The sequence below is a fragment of the Echinops telfairi genome, unplaced genomic scaffold, assembly GCF_000313985.2.
Source record: "Echinops telfairi isolate 266 unplaced genomic scaffold, ASM31398v2 ScPeMD7_3;HRSCAF=10, whole genome shotgun sequence".
NCBI lineage: Eukaryota > Metazoa > Chordata > Mammalia > Afrosoricida > Tenrecidae > Echinops > Echinops telfairi.
In genome coordinates, this window is record NW_022103899.1 from 44,065,578 (window position 1) to 44,074,448 (window position 8,871).

The following is an 8,871-nucleotide window of genomic DNA, read 5'->3' on the forward strand; positions in this document are numbered from 1 at the left end:
ATAGATAGATAGATAGATAGATAGATAGATAGATAGATAGATGATAGATAGATGATAGATAGATAGATAGATAGATAGATAGATAGATAGATAGCTAGAAAGAAAGAAAATTCCATCGGACACTGACTGCAGTCTCTCATGACCTTAGAGACAGAGTTTTCTTCTTGGTGTTTTCTATATTCTCTTTGGAAGAGAGAGACTGGGGACTAGGAGCCACTTCCCCAAGTCAACTAAGTCTCTCTCTCTGTGTCCTCCCATTCTCTCCCTCCCGAGTCCCACTCAATCTGCTGGAACCATTTGAAGGAGCATGGCTCAGTCTGGATCACCACCACCCACCCCCAGTTTGACCTATGCTCTCCTGTTTACCTGAACTCACTCTTCACACCCCTCGCCCCAGGCATTCAGATTGCCGCCCCACCCTGCTCTTGTCCTCCCGCACCTCACCACGCCCTAAAAGAGACCTAGAGTCTGAGAAAGTGCTCAGTGACTCCCATGATGCCCTAGGGCCAGGAACTCTCACTCCAAGATGGAAACTCTCCACAATAATCTTTCTGCTGTTTTAACAAAACCAGAAGTTAGTCAAGATGCCACATCCTGGGCCCTGGGCCTCCCCGCCAGAAGCAGGTCACTCTAGACCAGGGGACTGCAAATTGCAGCTCCCGGGCCATATGCGGCTCTTTTGGTACATGCAGGTGGCTCTGAAGTGAAATGGAAAAGTTTTCAAGGATATTATTCTAATCAGGAGGATTTCATTTGCTTGTTAAAATATATTTACAGCTCTCAAATAATTTTTTTAACCGTGGTGAGGCACAGGATTGGCTCTTCCATCTCAAACGTTTGCCAACCCCTGCTCTAGATCATCTAGAAGATTCCAGATTGCAGAAGAGCCGTGTCCTGGGGCAACAGGCTCTATGCGCTGAGCCATTTCTAACGGAGAAGTTAAACCTCCTTTTAGCCAAAAGGCTGAGCTACAGATAGATACCCCAACACACTGTCCATAGCCCTCCAGGTCCACGGCTGAGGGCAGCAGGGCCGAGGATGCTAAAAGACAGGAAAGGAACGTCTGCCTTCAGTTAGTTTCGAAGAAGGGTTCCTCCTAGGGAGACTAAGTGGGATGCTTCCCTGATGGGGCTCCAGTGTTTGTCTGCAAAGCTGCAGCTGGGAAGCGCAGGCCTACAAGAATGAAAACAACCGAGAAGTCCTCTGGAAACTTTCCTTCAGTCGGGTCTCCACTCATCGGCCTCCATCCCTAGTTACCCACTAGTTTACACCCTGCTTACTCCCTCTGGGCTTGGAAGGGGAAGAGTCTTTCAAGAAAGAGCAATGAGGGAGGCTGTGGTAGAGACAGGGAGAGCACCGCTCTGTAAGTCCAGAATGCCCACAGGCTCCCACCTCCCTTCCTTTGTTGCCCCCAAGCACAGGGTCTCCTTGGGGAAGCTAGCCCTCTGACCACATAAGCCCCCTCTTCCTCCAGGCTGAACCTTTTGATGGGTCTGAGTAGCTTTTAAGTGGTTTCCATTTCTGGAGTTCATCAAGTGTGTTTGATGAGATGGTTGATTTTCTCCTTGAGGAGGAGACGATTTTTGTGGTAAGCCCCAAGATGACAAGAGAAGAAAGTCAACTCAAATGTGAAAGGTATATAGCATGCCTGTTCTCCCACCCCACCCCCAATTTTTTTTTTTACACTCCCAATACAAGGACTGAACTCTCAATACTGATGGGGAAAGGGAAGAAGGTAGTGGTAAGAAGAGAAAGAAAAATGCAATGTAACATTTAATCAGTTGTTCCCTTTGCAGACAATGTTGGAGATACACCCCTCTCATACATATACAGGCAAGTAACCCCATACCTCAAACAGCTCCTGGCAGCTGAGCTCAACCTCAGATCAACAGGGTGGCCTTGGACCTATCTCATCCCCTCTCTCTTGCTGATGTCTTATGTCTTCATTTTTAAGCAAAGTTCTTGGGAAAGATTATTTCAAAGGCTTTCTAGTACAGGCAGCCAGATTGGAGGACAGACAATGTTGGTTAGGGGGACATCCTCAGTGTACATTTCAAGTATAAGTAGTCACTATACTCAGGAACAGGTTTAGAAGAAAAACAAGTACATTTGTAAGTGAATTACTGAGGGGTTAAGAACATATATTTCTATAGAAACATTGACATAAATGGTGGCTTAGCAGTTGGACAGTCCATACAAAGTTAGCGCAAACCCAAGAGAGAAGTCTGAAGGGCCGGCCCCAATCCCAGCTATGTGGACAGCCGCCCCTCCTCCCAGAAGAATTAACTTCAGGGGACAGCACTGAAGCTACAGCTCAGGGAGAGGGACATGTCTGATCAGAGCACACAGGAGCAAATGAAGGGGGAGGAAGAGAGAGTGGAGCACAGCCTGGCCCACCAAGCCTTGAGGATGATATCCCTGCTCAGAGCAGCCAATCCACAGAGAGGACAATATGGCTAGCCCCACTATGAGACACAACATCCCCCACTGACCCATAGCCCTACAGGGACAACACTGGAGACACAGTGCGGGAATTGTTCCTGATCAGACCCCACCATACCGAGGCAAAACACTAAGGGTGTACAACAGAACAGCAAGGGCAATAGAGCAACGAAGTCCAGAGGGAATACCAAAAATTGACTTTGGGGCCAAGACATGGCACCCCATCAGACTCAGCCAGAAAACACTCCTAAAGGTCAACAAACAGACCTTGAACTATTTACAGGCTTTTCTTCTTTTGGTCTTGTTGTTGTTGTTTTGTTTTGTTGCTTTGTTTTGCTCTGTCTTGTTTTTGTGCATATTATCATCTCTGCAGGTCTATCTAGATAAGATAGGCTGGATAAACAATCTGGAGGAGAAAACAACGGAACCAATGGTTCCAGGAGCGGGAGGGTACATGGGAGAAGGGGAGGCGGGGGAAAGGAAGTAGGAGTTAACAAACCCAGGGAAAAGGGAACAACAAGTGATCCAAAATTGGTGGTGAGGAGGGTGCAGGAGGCCTGGTAGGCCTTGATCTAGGGCAATGTAACCCAGAGGAATTACTGAAACCCAAATGAAGGCTGAGCATGATAGTAGCACAAAAGGAAAGTAAAAGGAAATAAAGGAAAGAACTAGGAGGCAAAGGGCATTTATAGAGGTATAAATATAGGCACATACATATGTAAATATATTTATATATTATGATGGGGAAATAGATTTATGTGCATATATTTATAGGTTTAGTATTAAGGTAGCAGATGGACATTGGGCCTCCACTCAAGTAGTCTCTCAGTGCAAGAACACTTTGTTCTATTAAACTGGCATTCCATGATGCTCACCTTCCCGACATGATCCCTGAAGACAAAGTGGGTGCAAAAGTAAATGTGGTGAAGAAAGCTGATGGTGCCCAGCTATCAAAAGATACAGTGTCTGGGGTCTTAAAGGCTTGAAGATAAGCAAGCAGCCATCTAGCTGAGAAGCAACAAAGCCCACATGGAAGAAGCACACCAGCCTGTGTGATCACGAGGAGTCAATGGAATCAGGTATCAGGCATCAAGAACAAAAAAATCATATCATTGTGAATAAGGGGGAGTGAGCGGTGGGGCCCCAAATCCCATCTGTAGGCAAGTGGACATCCCTTTACAGAAGGGTCGGAGGAAATGAGCCAGTCAGGGCGCAGAGTAGCAACAATGAAACATACAACTCTCCTCTAGTTCTTTAATGCTTCCTCCCCTCCACTATCATGATCCCAATTCTACCTTAAAAATCTGGCTAGACCAGAGGATGTACATTGGTACAGATATGAACTGGAGACACAGGGAATCCAAGACAGATGATCCCTTCAGGACCAGTGGTGAGAGTGGTGATACCGGAGGGTGGATGGAGGGTGGGGTGGACAGGGGGAACCGATCACAAGGATCTACATATAACCCTCTCCCTTGGGGGGCAGACAACAGAAAAGTGGCTGAAGGGAGACATCGGACACTATAAGACATGACAAAATAATAATAATTTATAAATTAGCAAGAGTTTGTGGGGGGGGGGGGGAAGGCAGGAAAAAATGAGGAGGTGATACCAAGGGCTCAAGTAGAAAGCAAATGTTTTAAGAATGATGATGACAACAAATGTACAAATGTGCTTGACACAATGGATGGATGGATGGATGGATTGGGTTAAGAGTTCTAAGAACCTCCAATAAAATGATTTAAAATAATAATAATAAAATAAAGATACTTATCATAACAAGCAAAAAAAATTTTTAAGTTATCCCAAATGAAGCAGAAATTCAGTCAGCAAAAAATAATATTATTAGAAATATTAGTAACTTACTACAAGATTAATCAATACATTTCTAGAATCCTGGGAAGCAGATCTAATTTTAAGAGCTCTTCTCAGACTGAAAGGACTAAGAAAAAGAAAAAGATCTTTGGTTCTAATATTGAAGGATTCTATAGGCAAATAATTGAATGATGCAAGAAACACCGAAAAGAAATAGAAGAGTCACTTTATTAAAAAGATTTAGTCAGCTTTCAACAATTTCATGAGTTAGCACATGATCAAGAACAAGAAAAGGTATGTCTATACACACCCATGTTCATCACAACACTAGTCACAACAGCAAAAAGAATGGAAGCAACCTCAGTGCCCATCAGAAGAAGACTAGATGAACAAGTGTTGGTAAATGCACACACAGAGAAGTACTATACACCACTGAAGACTGATGATGCCTCTGCCTCTGGGAACCACCACACCACCTGGAAGAACCTGGAGAACATTGTGCCAAATGAAATCAGTTCATCACACAAGGACAGATAACACCTGAGGCCACTATTGTAAACAGTCAAGAAAAGAAACAGTATTTGATGGTTACCAGGGGTGCGAGGGGAAAGGAGGGAGGAGAAGGCATGGGGCCATGGGGCAGGGAGAGCCATCTGCTAACTTGGGTAGGGAAATAAACAATCAGAGGGAGCGAGGGGAAAAGGATGGAGGCAGAGGAAGATGCTCAGAGGTTCGCAAGAGTCCAAGGCAACAGAGGCAAATACTACTACACACACAATCCCGCAATAGTGGTAAACCATCAGTAGATGCTTGTGTAGACAGGCAGCCTGAACAGGTATTGGAGTCAAGGTATGCTGTCACCTTTATATTTGGTAGGGAACTTTTGTACATGGGTATTTTTCTTTGCTGCAAATACATCTTTGAATGTGATGAAGTGACGAAAACACCTTGAGGGGCTCAGCTCCTGTGCCGGAGGGACCAGGATCATAGTCTCAGGGGACACCCAGGTTAATCGGCAAAACATAATCCACAGGGACAATGTTCTACCTCTGCAAGGACGGTGACTTATTGAATGTGGCTCTTCTGGCCAAAGTCTCTAACTCCCACCCAATATCCTTTCCCTGCATGGGTCTGGTAAGAAGGTGGGGGCAGATACTGATAGGCTTCCTTGGAATGACATCCTGCTCTATATAAAACGAGCACTCTGAGAAGCCGAAAGAGGGATCTCATTACCAGTAAGACCCAGGAGTGGAGCACAGCCTCTGAACCCAAGATTCCTGGTGCAGTGCACCTCCTGGACACCATCAGTAGCTACAGAACCAGGATGAGAGTATGGGTCAGAGCAATGATGGGCTTCCCAACCCGCAAAGCAGTAAATCTGAGTGCTTTGGGGCAGGAGGCTGGCTTGCAGAGTGGGGTGCCGTTGGACCCTTAATTCTGAGAGCTAGGCTTTCAGACGCACAGAGCTTGAGCTGAATGCCTTTGGTTTGAGACTTCCAGCAGAATGGTATGTCCGTTTGGACATTTATGAGCAGACCTGACAGAACTTTGTGACATGTCCTGATAAGCAACTCAACCCTGAACATTTCGTACTGACAGTACAACTTGTTAACTTCCTGAATAACCCTCTAATCGTGAATTCTGTCTTTGAGTTCTGTATAGCCATTGCAAGGCATTAGAGCCCAGAGAGTTAAAGTGGAGAACATGAGTTACCACGCACAACCCAACTTGTGAGTGGTGCCCGGGATCTTAAAAACCCATGAGCAGTGATCTAAGGTATAACTATTGGTCTCTCTCTATCTGAGGAAAGTAGAAGGAAGGAAATGCAAAGACACATGGAAGTCATTAGTCCAACGGACAAACAGACCATGCAAACTGCAGTCTCACCAACCCTGAGACAAGAAGGAAACGGTGCCCAGCTGCCACTGCCAACTTCTCAGAAAGGGAGTCCATGAATAGGTCCTCAATGGAGTGAGGCAGACATACTGAACAGAATTCAAAATCACAAAAGACATCAAGCTTCCTGGTTGGACAGACACTGGTGGAACCCCCAAGACTATAGCCCTTACTTACCCTTCCTGTGGGACCGGCACTCACCCCCTGTTAGAATAACCAACCATTTAAGGCAGTGGTTCTCAACCGCCCTCATGCCACAACCCTTTCATACAGTTCCTCATGTGGTGGTGACCCGCCAACCATAACATTATCACCGTTGCTACTTCATCACTGTCATTTTGCTACTGTTATGAATCAGGCAACCCCTGTGAAAGGGTCATTCAACGCCAAAGGGGTCACGACCCACAGGTTGAGAACCACTGATTTAAGGTCACAAGGGCCACATTCAGCCCAGGACAAAGTTCAGAAGGGTGAGAGAGAAAGAAGAATGACAAGGAACCGTAGTGAGGAAGTGGGGTAAGTTGATCCATTCAAGGGATGACATGGGATAAGTTGAAACAAAACGTGTGACTAGATAGATGGGTGTAACTCTGATGAGCTGCTCTGCAAACTGTCACCTAATTCACAAGACAGTCTTTCCATCAATTTCTTTTTATTGTAGAAAAATCCAAAATAGAAAAGGGTTTTGGGTCCAAATTACTTCCAATCCTCCCTCGCATAAGTTGTGTAAAACGTTTCTGTTAATGCTGTTTTAATAAGAAGAGTATCATATGCTCCATGATCCCTTTTCTGCTCAATTATATCAATGGCATTTAATTGAGGAAATTGTGTCATCATTAGGGGTTCTGTAGCTTATCATCATACGGCTATTCAACGAATCCCTATTATTAAATACTTAAAGTATTTCCAAATGTTTTGTATCATAAACAACACTGTCGTTAACTTCCTATGTTACATAAACAACTGTGGATTTCTCCGGTCAGTCATTTCTCTAGATGTGAAACTACTAGATAATCTTTTATTGATTGTTGTTAACATTTGCCAAGTTATCTCCTAGTAGGGTTGGACCAACTCTTGAGTGTCTGGCCACGTACTACCGCTCCTGTGAGTACAACAGGCTTTTCTTGATTGAATAACTATGTCCCCCTTTTATTGACAATGTATTTCATCGGCTTTGGTCTGATCATCGTGAGAAGCCCTTTTCTTTAGGTTGCATTTTTGAGATGAGATCGATCTTAGTCATCGCCTGCTAATAGAAAAGAGTGGGAAAGAGATAGAATCTCATGGAGTAAATGAGCGAGGATGGAAATAATCTGGAAAGACCAAAACTACACAAGTCATAAATGATTCTAAGGCAAAATACTTCACTGCGCTAAGAGAAAAACACGTAAAAACAAGTGGACTATGGGGAAATGGAAGTGTTGGAAGCAGACTTGAGTCCGTTTCCTGGGCTTTCACCCATTAGCACCTTAGCCGGAACACTTACGGTTCCATCCTAAGGGACAGGAAGTCCTGTGTTCCTGCTTAGTCCTGTAATACCCACTTAGGGGTTGGATGTTTCCATTTCCGGGAATGTGTAGGTCCAACTTACAGATGGCGTTCATTTAAGCAGAGTAGGCTTTGTCCAGTCCATAGAAGACCACCCATGGAAAACGTTGGTGATTCCCAACGAGATGGGATTTCACTGAGTCCTCACCGAATATGGAATCCTAGACCCTTTCGTGGACGAACAAACCTGCTGGTAACACAGCCAGAACCCGCACTCAAAATACCAAAGCCTTTTTGAGACCAAGACGAAAGAAATGATGACCTTTGCACATCATTTTTCTGGGCTTATGAGTTCCTGGCTTTGACATTGCAATGCATATTCTTGCTTGACTCGCACCACACACGTGTTGGGGATAGGCTCCATGGTCTTTCTCATTCTACAGGTGAATAAGGCCTAATAAGCTCAGACCATTGTGCCAAAGCCGGAACCCAAAGGTTGACTTTCTAAGTTGAACTTCGTGCCCTTTGCACTGCCTTCACTTCGTGAGGTTTGGAGGAAGACTACACAGGTCAATCTAGAGCAGGGGTCCTCCAACTTTTTAAACAGGGGCCAACTCACTGTCCCTCAGACCCGTTGGAGGGCCAGACTATAGTTAAAAAAAAAACTATGAACAAATTCCTATGCACACTGCACATACCTTATTTTGAAGTAAAAAAATAAACGAGGCAAAAACACCCAGCGGGAGGGATAAATGTCCTCGGCGGGCTGCATGTGGCCCACGGGCTGTAGTTTGAGGACGTCTGATCTAAAGTCTAGCAACCGCCAAGGAGTCCCAAGGTGGCTCAACCTCTTCTTAGTGTGTCAGGTAAGAAAGAAAACTGTGGTATAAGGACAACACCCAAAGTCTTTTTCAAATTCTACCCCTGAGCACTGGGGAAAGACGTTTCCCTCATAAGACTCCAATGCTTATGTGAATTTTGAGAATTTTTTTAAATCAATCTATATTAGACCAATTAAATATAAGTGAATAACACCCAACCAGATTTTACCAGCCCACACGGTTTAAAGCAAGTCACTTAGAAATCATGAAGATCATGCAGGGACACGGGATGCTAATTGAAGACACCAATTCTTTGGGTCCATAAGCAAATGTGGTGAAGAAAGCTGATGGTGCCCAGCTATCAAAAGATATAGCATCTGGGGTCTTAAAGGCTTGAAGGCAAACAAGC